General features: G+C 39.7%; 1 protein-coding gene and 1 long non-coding RNA gene across 2 annotated transcripts in view; both read left to right on the top strand.

Moving 5' to 3' along the window:
- Positions 1-24,597, top strand: part of PIEZO2 (piezo type mechanosensitive ion channel component 2) — a 444,879-nt gene that overhangs the window by 178,115 nt on the left and 242,167 nt on the right. The window lies entirely within an intron of this gene.
- LOC115278109 lies at positions 2-2,123 on the top strand. The gene is made up of 2 exons (XR_003902699.1): positions 2-190; positions 1,792-2,123. It is a non-coding gene; the product is annotated as an uncharacterized LOC115278109 (long non-coding RNA).

The following is a 24,597-nucleotide window of genomic DNA, read 5'->3' as shown; positions in this document are numbered from 1 at the left end:
AATACAGCAACAACCTTCCTCATGCATCACTTCTATTTTCGGATGAGTTTGCTTCCAAAGCACACACTCTATGGAGTTGTTTATAGAGCTGAAATGTTAAGTAGCTGGAAGAAAAACATGAAAACACAAGCATTTCTGTTCTAGTAATAGTGTGGCCACAAACTTCCCACCTCAGGATCCCAGATAACAGGTAACTAAGAGTCTCCTATGGTTTGCCTCTCTCTGTTTTTATCTTATTTTCTTTCCCTTACCACTATGTTCATCTGTTTTGTTTCTTAAATTCCACATATGAGTGAAATCATACGATTTTTTGTCTTTCTCTGACTTATTTTTCTTTGCCTAATACACTCTAGTTCCACCACATTGTTGCAAACGGCTAAATGAAGGGCACTGAGGAGGGCACTTGTTTGGATGAGAGTTGGGTGTTATATGTAAATGATGAATCATTGGATTCTACTCCTGAAACCAACCTACACTGTATGTTAACTAATTTGAATTTAAATAAGTAAGTTAAAAAAAACCAAAACACAGGTAACTGAGAGGAAACATGAGACAGAATTAAATAATTTCTGTTGCGCATCTCACAGCCCTCCAGGCCTCTCAGGGGACATTTTTCTGTTCCCTCCCCTCTTGCTAGAGCCCAACCTCACTTCTCCCACCCCAAGGCCCTGTTGTCAGTGGAGATGAAGGTGACCTTGTCTGAATGCAAATTGGACTTGGTTTCTAAGAAAGTCTTTTCTGTTTGAACTTGCATATTTCAATTCTGCCATGAAATACAATATAAGGACACGTTCTTCTAGAACTTTGGGGTATAGCATGCACTCATGTTTCTTTCAGCTCTGCTTCACTTCCTCTTTTTCTTTTTCCCTTTGTCATCTCCTTTCTCCTCATCCTTTCTGGTCCTTCCTTCCTGTGCCTTCTCTTGTCTCTTCCTACTCTTCTTCTCTATTGAATTGTCACAGTGTGTGAAGGATTGTCCCAAGAGCCAGAAGACTGTAAAGAACTTACCGCCTCATGACGCCTGAGCCCCTCAGGGGGTGAGGTGAAGGAAGCCTTCACCACAGGGCGTCCTGAGGAGAGGACATTGACGGCAAAAGGCAGCAGCACTGGGAGCTGTCTGCTCACCTTTGTACCAGACACTTGTTACATGAGGCTTCAGATCCCCTCTGCCTCCCTGCCTCTGGGGCCTTTTGTCACTCTTGTCAGTCACAGCCATCCCTGTGGCTACCAGTTCTGAGTGGGCTGCCACCAGACACCCAGGCTTGGACCTTGCCCTCCTGCCGGCAGCTTCTCCTGGTGGTGTTGAGTTGTGACTGCAGGGAGGCCACTGGAGAGGAGGCTCATGGCACACAAATGGTGGAGGATACCTGAGGGGAAGAACTTCCATTTAGCCTTCCAAGACTGTGTGTCAGGCGGAGGAGAGATTTATCTCTTTCTCCCCAGAAGGACTGTCCTGAGAAGCAGTTACTACCTCTTGGTAGACAGTCTGCAAGATGGAGCTATGAGTGCCCGTAGGTGGTGGCCAGTTGCTAGAATGTCCATTTCCTGACTTTCCTTCCCTTCTTCTTCACTCTTGTTTCTCGAGATTGCATTGCCTTCCTGAAAAAAGTCCCTCAGGGTCTGCTGTCCCTAGTCCTGGTGCTCCTGGTGATGACCTCTTTTCTGTATATCCCTGTCTTCAGGCACTTAGAGCCAAATATTTTTCACAATAATCAAGTTTCTATATATATATCCCTGTATCCAAGACATCTCTAATAATTCTAAATACAGCTCTAATGTTTGTTTATTTAGGTAAACCAAACAAGGTGTGTGTCTGCCAGCCTACCTGTGCAAAGGATGATGGGATGGTGAAGCAGAACTTTCCGGACTGTTTCATGTTGCTTAGACCTTGTCTGCCAAATAATCCATAGAGATGGACCCTATTCAACTGTGGATTAGCTCTCGTGACTCACCAACCTGTTCCAGTATGTTCCAGCTTTAGAGAAAAACTAGTGTCATGAATATCTGACCATTTCTGAAGATTGGAAAAACAGCCATAAATTGTTTTCATTCTTAAAAATAATGAATATAGTGCAGGACAACAAAGGCATCTCTTGTTCTCCTCACTATGATTTGTTCAGTAACTAAATCTGTCCAGAGACTTCTTTCTGTAGATGGCTGGAAGCTTGCATCACTCCCTGCCCTTAGCACTAGACACCTGCTGAACAAGGTGTTGACCAGAAAATGTGAGCAACTGGCTCAGCATTCCTGGAGTCTGACGTTTGGTGTAAGAAACAGACCCACTTGATCCCAAGTTGCTCTATTTCTGTCACAGGGCTTTTAGTTGGCTCTGGGCTCTGCATGCTGTCATTCCTCAGTCACTGCTGTCCCCATGCTCTGAATATACCACAGGTGTGTGGATGGGGTCAACAGGTCCACCAAATTCCCATTCTTTCTATTGTGAATTGGAAGTCCAAACAAAACCTGCCTCCAATGAGCAGTTCATGAACCTGATGAAAATTCATGTAGGTTGCAAAGTCACTGTTTCCTGCTGTTTGTTTTTGTGTTCTAAAGAGCATCGCTTCTGGGTAGTACTTTGTATAAATGATTCTCATTTCTATATAAACTTGCACTCTGTCAGGGACCCTGTCTGTGTAGAAAATTCCAAAAAATCAAGGTTGCAGGGTGCAAGGTCAACACACAAAAGGCAGTTGCAATTTTATATACTAGTAGTCAACAATTGTAAATACAGTTTTTAAGATGCTATTTTTAATAGCATCAAAATAGCACCAGATTTGCTATAAATCTAATAAAACGTGTGCAAGATCTGAGTGCTGCTAAAATAAATCCAAGGAAATCTGAACAAATGGAGAGATACATTGTATTCATAAATTGGAAAACTCAGTGTTGTTAAAATGGCATTTATCTCCTGAATGATCTATGGATTCAAAACAATTCCAGCCAGAATCCCAGCAGAGTATTTTTGTAGAAATCAACCAGCTGATTCTAATACATGAGTATGGAAAAACAAACTAGAATAGCCAAGATAATTTTGAAAAAGAAAAATGAAAACTTGAATATTTACACTGTGTGATTTCAAGATTTACTTATATCATGTAAGGTCTAAAATTTCATATGCCTCCTTGACATCTGTGAGCCTCCTGGGGCTCCCCGCCAAACCGTAAGCTCCCCAGCTCTCACTGAATATGCACCTTTTAGCCAGAAAGCCTCTGTCAGCTGCACCAGCCCAGCTAGCCTGGGCTTCATGTGCTCTACCCTCACGCAAGCTTTCACACAAGCCAATCCCCCTGGTAACCATGGAGTACCCTATCCTCTTCACATTACAAAGCCTGCCTCCCACAGCCCTGTTGGTTTACTCTGTTACTGAGTGTAACCCAGTAACCTTGTGTGGTGTGGTGTGCCCTTCTTCCCAGGGTTGTGCGTACATGTGGCTGAGACACTGCCACCAATCTGAGCTGTCTAGTGCTGTGATCAGAGCACCACAAAACCATCTTCAAGTCAGCTTGCTATCGGTGAAAGGACATATATGTGAATTGAATGGAATAAGAGAGTCCAGGAATACACCCACATATACATGATCAATTGATTTTCAACAGTGTTGTGAAGGAATTTGTGAAGAAAGAAAAGACTTTAAGCAAATGGTGCTGAACAGTTGGGTATCCGTATTAAAATCCCAAACAAACAACAAAAAATAACTTCAATGCTTCCTTTGTACTATATGCAAAAATGAACTCAAAATGGATTATAGACTTAAATATAAAAGTTAAAACCATAACACTCTTACAAAAATATAGAAGGGGTGCCTGAGCTTGAGGGGAAGAGCACTGGGTGTTGTATGGAAAACAATTTGACAATAAAATATAAAAAAAAAAAGAAGGGGTGCCTGAGTGGCTTAAGTGTTTGACTCTTAAATTCAGCTCGGGTTGTGATCTCACAGTTCATGGGTTCAAGCCCTGCTCTGCACTGCTGGTGCAGAGCCCGCTTGGGATTCTTTCTCTCCCTCTCTCTCTATCCCTCCCTTGCTCTCTCTTAAAATAAATAAATAAACTTTAAAAAATAAACACCTTCTGCTCCTCAAAATCCACTATGAAAATGAAACAAAGGCAAACCACAAACTGAAGAAAATTTTTGCTATTCACACATCTGGTAAAGGACTTGTATCCAGAATATATGAAGAACTTCCCGAACTCAATATTAAGAAAATATGCATCTCAATTTTTTTAAAAATTTGAAGAGACACTTTACTAAAGAATATATACTGATGACAAATAAAAACAGACAAATACACTAACATCACTAGTCATTAGGGAAATGCAAATTTAAAACATGAGGTTAACACTAACACCTCTTAGGTTGGCAAAGAACAAAAAAGAGAAAGAGAGAGGGAGAGAGAGGGAAGAGAGAAAAGGAAGGAAGGAAAGAAGGAAGGAAGGAAGAAGGAAAATAAAGAGGAAACAATACCAAGTTCTGACAAAGATGTGGAACAATTGGAATTTAAATACCTCACTAGTAAGATACTTACACTTATTGTATAGCCAATTTGAAAACAGTTGGATGGTCTGTTATATAGTTAACCATATGCTTATAATGCGACCCAGCAATCCCGATGTTGGGTATTTATTCAGATGAAATGAAAATGTCTTCTCACACAAAAATCTCTAAGCAAATGATTATAGCAGTTTTATTTATAATTACCCCCAACTGGAAAAAAGAAACAACAACCAACTACCTGTTATCTGGTGAATGGATATTCCTCTGATGGAATATTAATCAGCAATAAAAAGTAGCAAACTATTGATACCCAAAGTAACATTGATGAATCTCAGATGCATTATGCTAAGTCATAGAAGCCAGTCTCAGAATGCTCCATAATATATGATTACATATATGATGTTCTGAAAAAGGTCACACTCTAAGGACTGGAGAGAGATCAGGGGGCACCAGTGGCGAGGGAATCAGGGCAGTAGTTGACTACAAATGTCATGAATTTGGGGACCGATGAAACATGTCTTGAGAGAAGTGGTTATTACATGACTGTATGCCTTTATCAGAACTTGAAATTGTATACACAAAAAAAGCAGTGAATTTTATTCTGTGTAAATTATACCTTAATAAGAAAAAAGGTTTTAATTTGTTTAGTGTTTATTTTTGAGAGAGAGAGAGAGAGAGAGAGAGAGAGAACAAGCGAGTGAGCACAAGTGAGGGAGGAGCAGAGAGAGAGAGGGAGACACAGAAACTAAAGCAGGCTTCAGACAGCTCAGAGCCTGACGTAGGGCTTGAACCCACCAACCATGAGATCATGACCTGAGCTGAAGTTTGACACTCAACTGACTGAGCCACCCAGGTGTCCCCCAAAAAATAAAAAAGATTTTAAAAGTCAATGACCACAATTGGAACAAATTGAACATTTTTCCTCATTATTTGTTTTGGGGCTTTGATGAATGGAGAGATCACAGCAATAGATTCTGTTTCTGCCTATACATTCTCAAGATCAAGATTACTTGTGTCAAGAGCTATTATGAAGTCCAAATTAGGTAATGTTTTTGAAACTGTTTTATATTTTATATTTTCTTCATTTATTTATTCAATAAATACTTAGTGACTAAATGGGCATTTTCCTAGAGGTGTGCCAGTCTTGGGGACTCACAGACGAGGAAGCTGTAGCCCCCTGCCTTGGGGAATTCCACATCTAAGATGTGAGGTTGACCTGTAAACAGATCCCTGCAGCAATGCACAATGAAGTCACTGTAGATCGTTATGAGGGAAAGTGGTCCCCAAATGAATGATTGAAGAACTTCTCCAGCTATGGGGCCATGGAAGGGAATCAAGAAACTTGGAAGGTCTTGTACATAATTTATAGAGTTCAGAACTTATCTGTAGGTAGCAGGGGCCACTGAAGTTTTTACATAGTTGTAGAAACATGAGCAAATTAGGTTTTAGAAAGGTCATCCTGATCACAGCGTTAATTGTAATGTAGAGGTGGGTGTGGGTGTGGGTATGTGTGTGATGACATTTGGGGGCAGTGGAGGCAGAAAGACCAGAAAGATCAGGGCCTGTTGGGTGAAAAGTGGTATCTGAGTGAAGCAGATAAATTTTAGAATAAATAGAATTTATTGTCTAATTCAAGGAGAAAAGAGAAAGCTACCTGACTCAGTGGATAGAGGTACTACTTAAATGGTATAAGACCCCACAAGGAAGGTTGTATTTGACAGAAGGGGGGGAAAGAGTGGGAGGAGCAGAGAGGATGAGAGTCAGTTCAGTGTTTGAAATCCTGAGATCGATGCGTCTGTTCTGAGATCCATGTGCTTTATAAGTGAAAATGTCCAATAGGTCATTGTGTAAATGGCTCTATGGTTCAGAAAAGACACCTTGGAGACGCAGATGTGGAGGTTATCAACGTGCTGGTAATAGATAAAGCCACATTTACAGTAACTTACATTTTCTGCTCCCTAGTTGAAAGAAAGAGCCAGAAGACAAGCCCTATTCGATTGGCAATCAGAGATTTCAGCTGAAATGACAAAATACCATCAGTATGCGCAGTGTGTGTGTCCTTCAGTTCTTGCTTTCCATTCTGTTGTTGTAGCGTGTGCTTTGTGCGTTTTTGTACCTGTTTCTTCCATGAAACTTACTTCTCTTATCTTCAGCTTTAAGCAACGTGTCTAGCACATAGTAGACAGATTTTTTTAAGCGACAAGATGGTATACTATCAATTGACCTTTCTTCAGTTCACTATATACACATTACATGCCTGTTAATTGAGGGGAAAAATTAGGTTTATCTGCGCTAACCCCCTCACTGGAGGGGTTACACGACTGTATGCCTTCGAATTCATCATTTATTTTCAATATTAGCTCTCATTAACATATATGTAGAGTGAAGCCAACATACCTCTCAGATAATCTGCTTAAGTTGGACTTGTTAGGAGTCTGAAGGCAGCGATTTTCCTGCCAGTTGTGGCTGGTGTCCTGATCAGATTGAATGCTTTTCTCAGCTCCGTCATCCAGACAACATAGAAGAGTTGTGTAAGATTGCTGCATGGGTCCTGGGGGCTGGCATGGCATCCTGCTCTGCCTGAAGCCACCTGAACTCTTAAACTAAGGAGTTTGGAAAAGGGGCTCTTGGAGACCATCTATAACCTATGGGGTGGAAGAGACAGCCCTAGGATGATTGCTAGAAAGGATATTTGAGAAGTGAGACATCTTTAGCCCTATTAAGTTCTTGCCCAAACTCCTTTTAGAAAATTATTTAAGGGGAGCCTGAGTGGCACAGTCAGTGAAGCATCTGACTTTGGCTCAGGTCATGATCTCAGGGTCCATGAGTTCCAGCCTCACGTTGGACTCTGTGCTGACAGCTCAGATCTAGGAGCCTGCTTCGGATTCTGTGTCTCCCTCTCTCTTCCCTTCCCCCACTTACATTCTGTCTCTCAAAAATAAATAAACATTAACTTTAAAATTTTTTTTTAATTATTTGAGAACATTGAGGTTGATATTAATGTAATGTGTTTGATTTTTCTTGTTCTCGTACGGCTTGTTGCATTGCTTATGTGAAGGGCAAATGTACACAGGCTCTTCACTCATATCCTGTATTGTTATCGATTTAGGCTTCTACAAAGTGGCAGGAAATGAGAAAAAAATGTTTCCTATTGTTCAGTCATAAGCCAATTACAAAATTCAAACCTTAGGTTATTGCTTCCTGGGAAATTTTATCTCAAAATAGATATAACTACTATTTCTACTAGCCAATAATTGATTATCCATGTATTAATACTCAAGAGTTCTATTATTCAGCCTTCTTTCCAGGACTTTTGGCCTTGCATTGAAATAGAGAGGTCCCATCGATCTTCCGGAGCATATAGTAAGGGCTTGCATAATATCAACATGTTTGTAAGAGTCTGGATTTTAGAAACAGGCTGTAACACCTTTACACATATATTGTCATGAGAGGAATGCATACACATCTACCCACAGCTATACAAAACATACCATTTAAGTTTTTTCATACTCTATATTTCTGAAACACACATGCATACACACATATTATAAAATAAAGTCTGCAGTCAAATTCTCTAGAAGTTAAAGTTTGTAAAGAAGATTATATTTTCATAAATTACTGCTCAGGAATAATAAGACAGTTTGGAAAAAGAATCAGCAGGTCTTTCATAGCTGCTACCAGATATTTTTCCCGTTGGGAATATAAATCTTTACGCAGTCCTCACCCCCACACGCAGTTTTCCTGTTCAGTACCATACTGATCCCTATCATTTCTGACCATCAGTGAACTCTCAATACCCATTCTAATCAAGAAACTAAAAAATGTATCAATCTTAAAACATCATCAATACAACAATTTGAGAACCAGGACAGACTTTATTAGGTATTTGATATTTGCAAAGATTGCATTAATCAAAACACATGCATCATAGGATCTCTTAAGAACACATTTCTTATAGGGGCACGTGGGTGGCTCAGTTGGTTAAACGTTCAGCTTTGGCCATGATCTCACAGTTCATTGGATTCAAGCCCCACCTCAGGTTTTGTGTCGACAGCTCAAAGCCTGGAGCCTGTTTCAGATCCTGTATCTCCCTCTCTCTCTCTGCCCCTTCCCTGCTTGTGATCTGTCTCTCTCTAGCTCTCAAAAATGAATAAACATTAAAAAAATTTTTTTAAATCGCATTTCTTATAGAAAAGTCTTCTAATTTAACAAATTAATTATATCTCATAAAGAATTTGAGATGAATAAAGAACTGTTGGTCAACATATGAAAATAGTTCCATTGCATATATTTGAATATTGTTACAGTAATTGTTAGCATAAGCTTCTCTGAAGACCTCTATATTTTAATTATATATTGAAATAATATTTAAAATAAAAAGATTAACAATACAGCTAAAACATTACATATATCTTAGAAGCCTCAAGTGTGCCCTTCTACAATCTGGAGGCCATTTACATTTAATGTGGTAATTGATATGTTTAAGCTTATGTCGTCTTTGTTCTATTTTCTCCCCTTTTTCCTTTTTCTACCTTCTTTTTGATTATTTTTAAATTAAATTTTACCCTATCTTATTTTTACTTATTACCCAGAACTCCTCGTTTTGTTCTCTTGATAGTTTCCTTTTTCTCAGTTTTATTGAGATGTAATTGACATATAACATTGTATTAGGTTTTGTTTACAACCTAATGATTTCATATATGTATATATTGTGAAATGATCACCACAGTAAGTTTAGTTAACATCTGTCATCACATGTAGCTACAACATTTTTCTTGTGATAACTTTTAAGATTTACTCTCTTAGCAACTTTAAAATATGCAATAGAGTATTATTAGCTATAGTCAATATGCTATATGTCACATATATATGGTTTTCTTTGGCTCAGAATATTCACCTTTAACCCGTCACAGTCTGTGTTCATGTGATGTTATAATACTTCATTTATTTTGAACCTTGCTGTGGAGTACTAGAATGTATGCCCTCCTAGCACTTATGCTGTTCTCATCACATTTTACTTATATATGTTTTAAAACTCCACAATACATAGTTTTGTTTATACAATCATCTTTCAAGGAAATATATGTAATACATAAAACATCTATATTTATCCATGTAGTTATTATTTCCAGTGCTCTTCATCCCCCCCCCCCCTTTTAAAAAAATTTTCACCTGGTATCATCTCCTTCTATCTCTAGGACTTCTTTTCCTATTTCTCATAGTGGCAATCTCCTGGTGTCCAAAAAGTCTATTTCACCTGAATTTTCTGTTGCTACCCACATGACATATCTTGGTCCAGCTTTTTGTTTTTATGCTCCCTATGTTGTATTTGAGGTGAGATGCCACAGACAGCATATTGATGAATCATGTTTTTTTCTTTTTCCTTTTTTTCTTTTTTAGCAACTCTGCCAATCTGTCTTAATTGATGTTTTTAGACTCTTGTATTTAAGGTAGTTATTTATATGCTAGAGCTTTAGTCTGTCATTTATTATTTGTTTCTGTTTGTTCTGCTTCTTTATCTCTTTTTTAAATCTTCCTGTAGGTTATGTGAAATCTTGATTTCTTTACAGTATTTTGAAGGTATTACTTAGTACAGTTTTCTTAGTGTTTTCTCTAAGTATTACAATATACATATATAATAGATTATTGGTATTGATGTTTTTACCACTTAAAATGAAGTGTGACTAGATTACTTCCATTTAAATCCCTTTATTATTTCCATTAAATATATCATTGTCTTAATTTATTTCCTATACATATATCAAATACCATATCAAATGGTGTTATGATTTTTTACTTCAATCATCAAATATGATTTAAGAAACTCATTAAAAGGATATCTGTTACATTTAGCCCAATTTTGACCCATTCTAAGATCCTTTCTTTCTGAAGTTCCAAGCCTTCCTCTGTTATTATTTCATTTCTGTTAAATAGTGTCATTTAGTCATCCTTAAAATGTAGAGTTACTAGAAATAAATAGCCTTAGTTTTTCTGTATCTGAGAATGTCTTTATGTTTGCCAGACCTAGAGTTCATGATTGGCAGTTCTTTTCTTTCAATACTTGAAAAATCTTATATTGTTTCCTTCTGGCATCCATGGTTTCAGATGAGTTACATGTTCTGATTTGAATGGCTTTCCCAATCGATAGCACATGATTTCTCTCTGGGTGCTTTCAGAGTTTTTTTCTTTGTCATTCATTTTCAAAAGCTTAATTAAGGGTGTTTTGGCAAGAGTTTCTTTGGGCTGAGCCTTCTTCAGATTTGCTCAGCTTCTTGAATCTGTAGGGTTATATTTTTGCTGAAATTAGGGAGTTTTCATCCATTATTTCTTTGAATACTTTCTGTCTGTTTTATCTGGATTCCCAAAGTACAAATGTTAACTCTTTTGTTCTTGACTCAAAAATCCCTGACATCTGACTCTTTTTTTTTCCATTCCATTTTCTCTATTTTTAGGAATAGACAGATTCCATAGATTTTTGTTCTTCAAATTCATCATATTGATTCTATAGTTTTTTATGTCTCCTCTACTTCTGAGCCCATCTAGCAAGTTTTTCTAATTGTGGATTTGTATTTGTTGTTTAATAATTTCCATTTTGTTCTTTTTTCTGATTTTATTTTTAAGTAATCTCTACATCTAATGTGGGACTTGAGCTCACAACCCCGAGATCAAGAGTCACATGCTTTACTGACTGAGTCAGTCAAGTGCCCCCATTTAGTTCTTTTTCTAATAATTTATTTTGTTGTTGAGATTTTTCACTTTTTGTTTGTTTCAAGATAATTTATACTTGTTTATTGAAGTATATTTGTAATTGCTGATTTAAAATCCTTGCTAAATAATTTCAAAATCTGATTCATCTTGGTGTTGGTCTGGGATTTTGTTTTTTCCTTCTTTAGGTTGCAGTATTTCTGGTTCTGATGCCAATGATTAATTTTCACTTGTATCCTGGACTTGTAAGATGTTACAGATAAGACTCTGGATCCAAATTTACCTTTAAAAATAAAAATAGTCTCCCTGTTGAGGTGTAGCACAAAGCCCAGGTGGGTGTCCAGCTTCCCACAGAGCCCTTCCAAAACCAGCCCAAAGAAGTGGAGCGCTGAGTCACATTACCTTATTAGGGATATGTGAGATCAATTTCAAATTTCCATTGACCCCACTGACACCTACCTGGTGAATTTGGTGTGTGTCCTCATACTCCCTCCTTCCTTTCAAAATATAAGCTCAGCTCCTTGCTGAACCTGCAAGAATGCCAGGGAATGGGAAACATCGCTCTGTTGTTGCATGGTGGGAGTGAAATTGCTGTTCCTAACTAAGCACCCTTAATTTTCAAAAGATATTTTTGCAGGAGACTCAGAAGTGACAGTTTTTTTCTTTCAGTACTTTAAATATGTTGTGCCACTGTCATCTCCCTTCATTGCCACTAGCAACAAATCTGCAGTCATTATCTTTGTTCTCTGTCTTTAGCATGTCTTTTGTCTCTGTCTACTTTTATGATTTTCCTTTTTCATTGATTTTGAGCATTTAAATGATGAATCGCCACAGGGGATATTTTTGCCATCTCTTTTGTTTCTGGACTTCATTGAGCTTATTGGATCTTTAAGTTTATGGATTTCATCAAAAGTAGAAAATGTTTGACAGTTATTTCAGGATTCAATTACTTGTGTACTATGGCCCTTGATATTGCCCGTAGTTCACTGATGCTTTTTTCAATTTTTAGTGATTGTTTTTCTTTTCTGTGTTTCAGTTTGGTTACTTGCATGATGTTACTCATGCTCACTAACCTTTTCTTTTTCAGCATCTAATATTATAATCACTTTCAGTATATTTTTCATCCTAGACATACTAGTGTTCATCTTCAGAAGCATAATTTCTGTCCTTTTCTATCTTCTAGGTATCTGCTTAACTTCTTGAACATACAGAATACAATTACAGCAACTGCTTTAGTTTACTTGTCTGCTGATTTGAACATCTGTGGCAGTTCTGGGATGATTTTGATTGATTTTTATGTTAATTATGGGTCATATGTTTTCTGATTCTGTACCTCTGGAAATTTTTGATTGGATGCCCACCTCGTGAATTCCTGTAAAAGCTCTTAAGCTCTGTTCTGGAATGAAGTTAAGTTTTTTGGAAACATATTGATCCCTTTGGGTCTTGTTTTTAAAATTTGTTAGGCAGGACCAGAACAGCATTAAGTCTGTGGTCACCTTTTCTTCATTACTGAGGCAGGCCCTTTTGATTATTCCACTCAGTGTTGGCTGGTAGGAACAGGAAATATCATTGGCCTTGTAAGATAGGTAGACACTGTTCCTTTTAATCCTTTCAGATGTGCTTTCTCTCAGGTTCATGCAATTTTCTCATACACATATGCTGTTCGCTACTTGACTGAATCCCCAAGCAGAACACAGGATATCCGGGGTATTTTTCTGTGATGAACCCTACCCTCTGGTACTCTTTCCTGGGAATTGTAACATCTTTGTTCTCCCTGGACTCTCAGCTCTGTCTCCTCCACACAGGGATTCCCCTGGACTAAACTGGCTTCCATTCCCCTCCATGCTACATTCTCATGGTGGGAATCTAGGAACAGTGGTTGTGGTGCTCAGTTTGTTTTCTTTCCTCAAAGGTCGCTGTTAAGGTATAACCATTATATAAGGTGTAACCCATTATACCGGGGCCCACTTTATCCAGATGCCCTCATTTGGATTCCCTATTATGGGTGGAACCTTTGATTGGTAACCATTACACACTGCTCTGTGTGACTGTCCTGCATTCCAGGGTAAGACAGACACTTGTGGAACACAGAACTATGCCTCACTCATTCTCTGTCCTCAGCGGATTCCTTACTGTCTCCCAGGTCAGAGACGCATTTAGATGTCTTTTGAAATGTTGTACTCAACATAATTTCTTTTTATTTTTCAGATGGGAGAATCATTTCAGGTATCTAGTTGGCTACACTGCCAAAAATGGAATTCCTTATGTTTTAATTTGAGACATTTTATATTTTCAAATAATTGTGTCAGACTTGTGAACAGGCCCAAGTAGATTTGGTTGTGCACAACTATTAAGTTATTAAATAGCAGCAGTCCCTGATATTTAGAAACAATCTAGGGTTACATGTCTTTTCTCTATAACCTTGCTTGGGTTAGGAATACTCAGAATCCATCTTTTAGTATCTTAGACTAATTGTTTTGGTTTTAAAGTGTATTCCTTTATTTTGAGAGAGAGACTGTGTGAATGGGGCAAGGGCATAGAGAGAGAGACAGAGAATCCCAAGTAGGCTCTGCACTATCAGCATGGAGCCTGGCGTGGGGCTTGAACTCATGAAACCAAGAGGTCATGAGCTGAGCTGAAACCAAGAGTTGGCTGCTTAGCTGACTGAGCCACCCAAGCACTCTTTAGACTGAATGATTTTAGAGATGTAAGCATTCATTATCAGTAGGCACAAAAGCAGTGACATCCTGGACTGTATTCTTCACAAAGTCCTAGTGCCTACCCCTAGAAGGAGCTCTGAGCACAGCACACATGCCATGTTCACAGAGGAAAACACTGCTATTCCACAGGCAGGATGAGTCACACCTGCCATTGGCATCGGTGCAGCACGGACCCTGTGGAGTCAGTAGGTCGGCTGGGCACCAGGATGCAGCCAGCTCCCGGGACTGCAGCTGTGGGAGGGCACTGGGAGCGCTGGGAGGATTGCATGTGGGGACCAGGGCTCCACCGTGTGCCCATCTGTCAACACAGCTCCAACACCAACACTTTCACCTGCGAACCCTCACTTTAACACTTATTTTGATTAATAACAATCTCTGTGTGAGTCAGAGATAGAGATGGCCAAAGAAGGTCCCCTAGAGTGTGGATTTTTGTAGCAAACATCGGCTCACCAGCCCTGGAGTGTGTGTGTCTGACAGCTGACTGTCCCTGGGGTGCGGGTGAAAATCAGCCAACACGCATGTATCTCCCATAGCCTATGCCAACATGTTTATGGACTGACCTGTAGAGTCCTTTCCAAGGGTACATTTTGTGTTAGGGTTATTACTTTTGAGGTATGTGGTGATTGTTCTTTCTGGACTCCCATTGTCCATCTCAGCTCTTCTGCCGGCATAAATGCACATGCACCTATGAACTGAAAAGTGAGTCAGGATTAAATTTTCAGTGCAATCCATAATATTAACTAAAGCCCCTACATTTTATTTATTTTATTTTATTTTTGTACAATTTTAAACATATTTATTTATTTTGAGAAAGAGAGAGAGAATGAGAATACCAAGCAGGCACTGTGCTGTCAGTGGGGATCAAACTCCTGAACCATGAGACCATGATCTGAATTGAAATCGAGTGTCAGATGCTTAAACTGACTGAGGCATCCAGGCACCCCTGAAGCTCCTACATTTTAAAGAGTCTCCCTTGAAATTATGTGTTTTGAAGTATGAATAATCACACCCTCATTATCTCTTTCATGTGTTGGAAATTTGCTATTTGGATCTTCATTTATAAAATGAATTAATTTATAAATTTACTCATAAAATGCATTGAGTAGTCTCTCCTTTTCTGGTCTTGAAGAATCCTTCAATATGTTTATAGTTGTCTTTTAGAATGATATATTCCATTCATGACATGTGAAGCCTAAATAATTAATTTTTGGTATTTTTCTGGAGTTGTTCAAGGATAATTAAACTGAAAGCTAAAAATGTTTAAATCTTTGCTAACTTCCTAAGGAGACTTCTTAAGGAGACTGATTTATGGCCCTTTCCTTCCTCCGTCTAGCCCTGGATTTTTGGCATAAGTCAGGGCTTAAAATAGGTGTTTGCCTGTGGTCAGACCTTGCTGCTATTAATACTTATTAGATCCCTACTATATTAACTTTTATTCATCTTTTCACATTTCTGTAGCACTGAGAAATTTGCAAAGCACTCGCCACACTATCATTTCAAGTTAATGCTAAGAACCACATAAAGCAGGTATTGCTGATTTTGTCTTACAGATAAGAAACCTGAGGCCAATAGCCCGCCAACACAGTTAGTCAGGGTTGGATGGAGATTTAACCACACATCCTACAATCCCAAGTTTGCTTTTTGTGTTATTCCATAGATACCTCACTTCCCATTTTGGTGAATTATGAAGTGGAATTAAATGTATAATGAGACCTTTACGTGCCATTTCAGATGACTAAGCTATTTGCATGTTAAAAGTAAAACATGTAAAAGCAAAACATATAAGCTCACATACTTACCTGCATAACTTCTCATTGAGAGTGATTTCTCTCCCTTCTGCTCTGCTCTCTGAAATCCACTCCTTGTGTCTCATGTCTCAGCCAATTGAATTAAAGCTTTTTTTTTTTTTTTTTTTTTAAGGAACACTTTAATATGACTTAATTTACTACTTTCCTACATAGGCACAGCCAAGGCAAAGCCTTTGAGAATTTGGGGCATAACTCAAGCAGACATCAGGAAAGAAGGTGACTAGAAGGACATCTAGAGCCCAGTAAATTGCTCAGGAGGGACCAGAAGTGTTTGGAAGGTGAGGTGCTTGGAAGGGAGTCCCCACAATTTGGGAAACAGAACACTAGTAAAATGAGAGGAATAATGAAAAAAATCTGATTTTGTGGAAATCTGGTTAGGACTCCAATAGAAGGCTATTTTAAAATTGCTTCCATCTCTCATGAAGCATAAAGACAACATTATAATGCACTAGCTCTGTATATAGGGGAGATAACATCTAGAAATTTGGGGAAATCTGTCAGAATTCCCCAAATCTGTCCAATCCCAGGCACAGGGTGGATGAGCATTGCCTCTTTCTTCCCTCTATGACGCTCTCCACCAGCATCATAGGCTGAGACCATGTGAAAATCTCACGTGCACAAGCTGCTCTAAGGAGCATACCGCAGGTCTAGGATGCCTCCTTAAGACGTTTACGATGCTGAACTCAGTGTCAGAAAAGAATAAGGGCTTCTAGTGTTTGTTACGAAAGAACGCTGAACTCTGTCCGTAAAACACACGGGAGGTGGCTTTTCATTCATTCCCATGGTAGCTCCTGGCAAGGCTCCCTTCAGCTGCCTCCGGGGGCTGTGTTTAATTTCATGCCATCTCCTGGTCATTACATGTAATTTTCTAGCAAATAGTTTACTTTCCATAAATGAAACATTCATTTCTCATGATGACAGTAAGCTGGATTGTCTGTTTAGAAGTTGTCATTGTGGAGAAACCAGAGTAGACAAAAATGAACATTCGAAGTAAGTTTAAAAGCCACCCAGGTCTCCAGGGATATCAGAGAGAAGGGCTGGGGGCATCCACAAGGAGGGAGCCGGAAGGGAGGAGGGCCCATAGCGCTGTCCCGCAAAGCTGGGGGGAAGCCTTGTCCTCACGGGATTCCACCCAGGGCAGCTGCGGTACTGACAGGAGCTCTGTAGGTTTGTGTCTACACACCCCTGAAGGCAGAACTCTGGAGTTAGCGTTTTGTTTTTCTTATCTCTAGCGAAGATGTATTCTGTTGGGTTAAGTTTTTGATTGCCTGGCTAATAGTGATGACATCTGACTATTTCCTTCCTACCTTCAGAGACTATTAATTCTAGCCCCAGGAATTTTAATCTTGGCCAAACTGCTACAATTTAGCTGCCAGACCTTGAACTTCCCCTGGCCAGGAGGGTTAACGCCCACCAGCACGTTAGCAGAAACAAAGGGACAGTGAGGGGCAGGACTTTTGTATCAGTGATACTACAGCCTGGTTGTGGATGAAGCTTCCCTTCTGTGATTTTAAGACGTCCTTCCTTCCTTCCTACCTTCCTTCCTCTCTTTCTTTTTTTCTTCATCTCTCTCTCTATCTTTCTCTTTCCGGCTTGTGTTCAAAAGCGATCTCAGTGTACACAGACTCCAGGAGACATTCCAAAGCAAGCTTCACCTTTATAAATACAATGAAGGGTTATGAGCTGTGAAGTTTGCATTACTTTAAGGGAAAAAAGAAAGGAATTGAGACGTTTCAATTTCAGAACTCTGATCTGGAAACTGTTCCAACAGAGAGTAAATCCAGGCCCCCAGAGAGGCATTCGGGCCCTGAGAAAGCAAGCCTCAGTTTTAGCAGGAGAGAGTTTCGGGGAAAGCAAGTACCAACGTACAGGGCTGTCACCCCACAGAGCCTCTCTGCCGCCACGCTGAGAAGTCATTAGAATCTGCTCCCAATGCAGACTGCCCAAAACATCCTCAAGCCTATCAGCTAAGGATAATGTGTGGAAGAGAAGTGTTTTTAAATTTTTTTTAATGTTTATTTATTTTTTAGAAAGACAGAGAAAGAGAGAGTGGGGGAGGAGCAGAGAGAGAGGGAGACACACAATTCAGAGCAGGCTCCAGGCTCTGAGTTGTCAGCACAGAGCCTGATGTGGGGCTTGAATCCACAAACTGCAAGATCATGACCTGAACCAAAGTTGGACACTGAACCAACTGAGCCACCCAGGTGCCCCAAAAGAGAAGGTTTTTAAGGGGACTATTTTAAATGAATCACTTCCAATAGGGACATCCTGCTAAATCTTTCCTCAAAACTGATAGGAAGAAAAGAATGTGGAGAGTTGGAAACTCCTTCCAGGTAAACGTGGGCTGCAGAGCTCCACGCTGGGCCATGCCTGGTGCTCCCAGGGATGCCATGGGGTGGGGTGCTGCCACGGTCAGGGCAGTGAGCAGTGGCCCCGCAGTGGTGCTGGAGATGGGTGAAGGCTCAGTGAGCAGGGGGCAGGGAGGCAGCTTTGACCACAAAAGAAGGAAGAATCCTGGCTCTTGAATAAGCCACCCAGATTGCTTTTTAAACAAAATTTGCCTTAATTGAAGCCAGAATTTGTTCATAGTTTTAATTTAGCAGGTTTCTGTCCTGTGCACTAAATCTCCTTTTCATGCAATCTTAGGTTCCGAAGACTCGCAGTGTGCTCTGCTTCATTCCTTCCAACTTTGCATTGACTTTTATCCACACCACTCAGAGTCAAGTTCACAAGTGGTGTCCTTTTAGAAGGAGCCACACCAACCTCTTCTGTCGTTGTCATCCACGACTTCTAATTCTGCCCTCTGAGTAGCGCTGAGCAGGCTGGCTTCTCTCACTAGAATGTTCCCCAGAGTTGTCAAGCTTCCCTTCCCCTCTTGTAGGCTGGAGGCTTAATAATCCCGGTTTTCTCCAGCCAAATAAATATTCCTATTCATGAGTATGGTGGCATCTTAGATGCTCTCTGAGAGTCCTCATGGTGCATTGTCTCCAAAAAGAAAACTAGGAATTCTACCGTGATATTTTCAGTTATCAAAAAAATGACAGTCTTGGTTTTTTTGTTTTTGGAGTTTTTTTGTTTTGTTTTGTTTTATTGCAAGAGCCATGCAGGGCTATTTACTAGGAGAGTAACAACACCAAAGCAGTGGTTAGAACACAGACATCAGAGCCAGACAGCCTATGCTGGGATCCTGGCTCATCCACTGTGGCTGTGTGACCCATGGCAAGGTAGTTAACCTCTCTGTGGCCTCAGCTCCCACATCTGCCAAATGGATCTAATAAAAATCTCTATCCCACAGAGGAGATCTGAAGATTAATAAAGTGAATTACTATTTGCAGAAGCCTGCAGTAATGCCCAGTACATGTTAGGTGATATAAAGTGGCTTATTGAATAAAAAATGAAGAAAACAAGGGAGGAAGGAATGAAGAAATTAAGTTATTTAAGAAAAAAGACTTTTTATTTCTTTGGATGTTGATAGGGGGCAGTTAAGCATGGGCTCATAAGACAGACCCAGGGTGAAATCATCCTTTTGGGCCAGTTCTCCAAAGGAGTGGAGGGTTGGATATTAAGTAAGCAATTCTTCTGGGTATTTAGGTTTTGAGGCTCTTTTCTGAACCCAACAGGCCTAACATGCTTCAAAAAAATTATCAATGAGAGTATTGTATGTTTGCCAAAAGTAGTATATGGTCTGTAAATATATAATGTATTTATAACATTGACAGTTCCTAACACTTCTCATTTCTCAGTCTTTGCATAAGATTCAAGTTACCCAATTGAAATTAGTCAGAATTCCCTAGCATATTAATAGATACCTTCTGCTGTTTAAATGCATGAATTAAAGTGGATTTTCTGCCTGATTGGGGGTGGGAGTGGGACCATAGAAATCTCCGTCCACACCTGCTGAAATACATGCACCATGAGAGCCACATGGACTTCCAGTGGTCACACTGTCCAGTCTTTGACCTCAGTTCACTCCCTGGAGACAGAATGCTGCTGCGCTCCACTCAGGTGCTGGGAAATTAGAGTAGTTAATTCTTCGGGGGACATAGAACGTGACAAGTTTTCAATGGGAACTCATTAATTTTCCTCATAAGAAACCCTTTAATGGAACCTTGATGGTGGCATAAAACAGCTAATGACATCATGAATAGACCTTAGTAGACTGGTAGTTTTTCAGACTGGAAAATAGTTACATCATGCCATCCTTTCATCTGAAGTAGAATTCAGGAAAAGAAGATCCTTCATGTGACATGTCTGTATGACAAACAGTGGTCCTGTGTGGGGCTCACGATTCCCTCCAAAAAGTGTGTTGGATGGATAGAGAGAAGGTGTAATTCCATCATCTCAAGTAAGTGACAGGTGACATGTGTGATGTAGCCTGTCCCCATGATGGTGGAGACCCTTGCGGTATGTAGCCTGGCATGCACTAATTAACTCCATGTCAAAGGTAACAAGTGGAGGGGAAAATTGCAAAATAAATGAGAAGTCATTAATGTTCTTAATATATAGCCTTAGGAATGAATAAGCAAATGATAAAAAAATAAGGAATGAATAGAAAAATAGAGGGAAAAAAGGAAAAAGAAAAGAAACATAGAAAAATGACAAAATCAAGCAATTAAAAAGAATTTTAAATGGCCAATGTAATGTGAAGGAAAGTTCAGTATCAGTAGGATTAAAGACATGTAAATTCATGGAAGAATTAGGAAACATTTTCTTTGCCTATAAAATTGGGACATGTAAAAAGCGAATAGTGTCCCACATTGCAGCCTGCAGCTTTGTCCCTCAATTACCACTTTCTTGGCCCTTCTGACCTTTGTTCAGCAAGTTCTCAAAGGTGCTAATAGACAACTTTGCTCCAGGTCTTCTGCATCTCGTTCTCTACCTGGAAGGTCTTCCCCCCACTCCTTGTCTGCTCTGCTTAAAAATGCCCCTTCCCCAGTGCCTGGGTGGCTCAGTCAGTTAAGCGTCTGACTTCAGCTCAGGTCATGATCTCACAGTTCATGGGCTTGAGCCCCGCATCGGGCTCTGTGCTGACAGCTCAGAGCCTGGAGCCTGCTTCAGGTTCTGTGTCTCCCTCTCTCTCTGCCCTCCCCCCCCCCCCCCGCTCATGCTCTGTCTCTCTTTGTCTCTCAATAATAAATAAACATTAAAATTTTTTTAAAAATAAAAATGCCCCTTCCCCTCACAGTTTAAAGTATTCTCTCCTCTACCTTTTTTTCAACTTCTGAAAATTTGCTGTAATTTTTAATCACATAATTGTCTTTATTGCATCTCTTTTGCTCTGGACTATAAACTGCAAATAGGCCAGAAGCATACACTGTATGTTCCCTGCTTCATACGCAGGGGATAATGCTTAGTGTGCAGAAGCTGCTCCATTCATATTTTCCAAATGTCTGGATATATTCATGAAATGGGGTCTTTAAAGTTTAAAAAAAAAAGTTATGTTTATGGTATATAGAGTCATATGAAATTGTTTTTATAGGCCAAAATTCTTGTCAGCTATCATTAATATAATATGGTTTGACATGTAAATTAATGTGATTTTTCAGAGGAAATTTTCAGTTAAAGTATTAAAAGATGTAAACATACCCATGATCTTGCTCTTTCTTTGTCTAAGGATAGGTACATAGATAGATAGATAGATAGATACATACATACATACATACATATAGTTATAGATATAGAGATATATATAGATATAAATAACAATATGCAGAGGGGTGACTACACTCACAATCTTGTTTATAATTTAGTAATAATAAAAAAGATTTAAAAAGAAAAGATTGAAACAGCCTAAATGTCTATAACAAAAGAACAAGCAAATTAAAATAGGATACATCCATGTACTGGAAATTTAAGAGTATGTGTTAACAGGTCACATTTTACCCCATGAAGTTAAGAGAAGTACATTATATAGCAGTGCATATGATTATCTCTCTCTCTATTTCTCTCTCTGTCTCTCTCTCTCTCTCTCACACACACACACACACAGACAGGTCGATAAGTCCAGAAAGATATATACATATTAACAATGGTTAAATTCTGGATGGAGGGGTTACTAATAAGTAAATAATAATTTAAATGAATATACATTCATGCTATAAGGAAATGTATAATATATACTGTACTATAAGGAAAGATCCTTTGGGAATCTTAAATTCTAGAACCCATTATATATGTATGTATGTAAATATATGTTTAGATAGTTGGATGGCAGATAAATAAAGATGAAAGAAAAAGAAGTATAATTCAATTGAAATCTATACCTCAGACCTTCCCAAATTACAAGCAACTTCTGTTTAATCAGTTATATACCGGAGTTCTTGATTTTATCACTGGATTTCTGGGTAGTAAGTGTGAAGTTCTACAATTTAAAATAAACTATTCTCTGGGGCACCTGGGTGGCTCGGTCAGTTGGGCCTCCGACTTCGGCTCAGGTCAGATCTCACGTTCGTGGGTTCGAGCCCCGAGTCAGGCTCTGTGCTGACAGCTGGCTCAGAGCCTGGAGCCTGCAGCCTGCTTCCGGTTCTGTGTCCTTCTCTCTCTGCCCCTTCCCCTCTCATGCTCTGTCTCTCTCTGTATCAAAAATAAATAAAACATTAAAAAAAATTAAAATAAACTATCCTCTGTTTTAAACTAAAATGGCTGAGAAAAATCAAGTGAAGATCACACTGTGATGCTTTCAGGAGATAGATTACCTATAGGGACATCCAACACCTCTTCCTCCAAAATCAAGGCACATTTGAGCTTATAAAACTCAATTTTGAGAGAGAGACACAGAGTGTAAGCAGGAGAGGGTCAGAGAGAGCGGGAGACACAGAATCCAAAGCAGGCTCTAGACTCTGAGCTGTCAGCCAGAGCCCAATGCAGGGCTCAAACTCGCAAATGGTGAGATAAGACCTGAGCCAAAGTTGGATGCTTAACCGACTTAGCCACCCAGATGCCCCCAAAATTTTATCTTTAATAGCTCCCTAAATATTTTTTTGAAACAGAATCTTAGAGTTATAACCTTATTCTTCCCAAAATATAACAAGAATCTGAAGAAGCACCTGTGACCCTACAGTGTAGGTCCAGCCATGCACATACTGGGGACTCAGTAAACATTAGTGCCCCTTGTCACCCGTAGCTAAGAAGCCACTAGAACTTTGTATACTCAAGAACCCCTCGGGTTAAGATATGTTTACTGTGACATCCCATCCAATTTACCAGTTTGTGTCAAACTCCTTTAAACACTGCAGAAGAGCTTTAAAAACTTATGGGTGAGATTCGCAGCCTCTGTCCTAAGGGCTGGCCGTGAATGATGTCTGAGAGAGCGGTGGGGACAGTCGCCCCTCAGCACCTGGCCTGCGATGTTCTACTTCCTTGCTCCTCAGAGGTGAAGGCTTGTGTGGCCAGCGACCTACCTGTGCCTTACTTGGAAGGGCCCCCAAATGTGAAACTTCTGAAATGCAAAAACGTATCATTTACACGCAGCAATCAGTAAGAGCTTTTCCTTCTTTGGTTCAAATTTTCCAGTCTTACTTGAAGATGCAGGAACAGGTGTAGAAATCCCGTGAAAATCATTCAGACCTTCTTGGTGCCTGCGGGGGTTCTGCACGGTTCTGAACTGGCTTGCGGAGGGCAGCGTGCCGTGAGAGTCCCCATTCACACAGCACCAGAACGCCTTGGTGCTGTCCCTGAGCGTCCATTTGCAGCTTGTATCACACCTTTTTCGAGCTTCTTTTATTGAGCTCTATATTTCGGCGGGGCAGTCAGTTGAGATGCTCCACCTCATCACATAAACAAGGATGTTTTTTGTGGCTCTAATTTACATGGCAGCTGTGGTTAACGCTGTGCATGTTTACATGAGGAGTGATGCATGGATATCTTTTCAACAGCAGCTGGGAGGCTACAGTCAGCCAAAACCTCAGCAAGGTGCTGTAAATCTTTTTGAGTCAGCACTAATACCAAAAGAATCTTTTTTTCTCTTCCTGTTAACGTATCTGAATTAAACCATTAGACAGGGATAAAGATGAAGTGTTGTAAAAGTTTTGCAAAATAGGGAGGGGCTGTGTTCAGCTTTGAGACATTGCAACCAGGCCTGTCTTACTCTGCACCTTTTATCCCAGATGCTTCCTAGGGCTGTTTGCAAATGTTCCTTTGCTTTTAATTACGGCCTGGGAAGAGAGGTTCTGGCCAATGACAGAGGGGACAAATGGATGCTCTAAGGAAGGTGGCCACAGACCTCTTTAGGTCACTAATAAATAAGGGAAACTCTTGGCTATTATGATGCTGGATCCTAGAAGAGTCTCCTGGTTTTAATCTGTCCTCATGGACCAGAACGTGATGGCATTATGACCAGGGACTTGTGAAATCATTTATTCCATGCTTATCACATTTAATCTTTTATAATAGCCCTTTTTCATTTTTTATTGATAGTATTTATGTGCCAGGTGCAGTTTAAGAACTAAGGATTAAAAAATAAAGTAAAACCCTAGCTCCTTCCCCTCAAAGGGGAAGTGAGAAGCATGTGGTGAAACAGAGAAATCATTTAGCAAATGAGGCAACTTTGTCCTCCTGGTCTGTAAGTGAGCTGCCCTTATTTCTTCTACGTGAAGTCACATCTGAAAGGCTGCTTTAGGAATGCTGTTGCCATGTGAAGGTATGGTATTATTATTAAGGAACTGGATGTTTACAAAATTTTGAATCCTCCCTAGACTAAATACATTAATCCATGTCTAAGTTCTTCAGGGTTTGGTCTCCTGCCCTCATCATAAACATTTTATTCCCCTAAAAGTGTCGTTTTTATGTCTCCAATTTGACCTAAAGCATAGAGAGTATACAGTAAAACAAAGGAAGCCTGCTATAGTTATCAGCCCCTAAAAAAGCTGACGTCT

The sequence above is a fragment of the Suricata suricatta genome, chromosome 14 (assembly GCF_006229205.1).
Source record: "Suricata suricatta isolate VVHF042 chromosome 14, meerkat_22Aug2017_6uvM2_HiC, whole genome shotgun sequence".
NCBI lineage: Eukaryota > Metazoa > Chordata > Mammalia > Carnivora > Herpestidae > Suricata > Suricata suricatta.
Note: the sequence above shows the minus strand (reverse complement) of the source record. Positions and strands in the feature narration are given on the sequence as shown.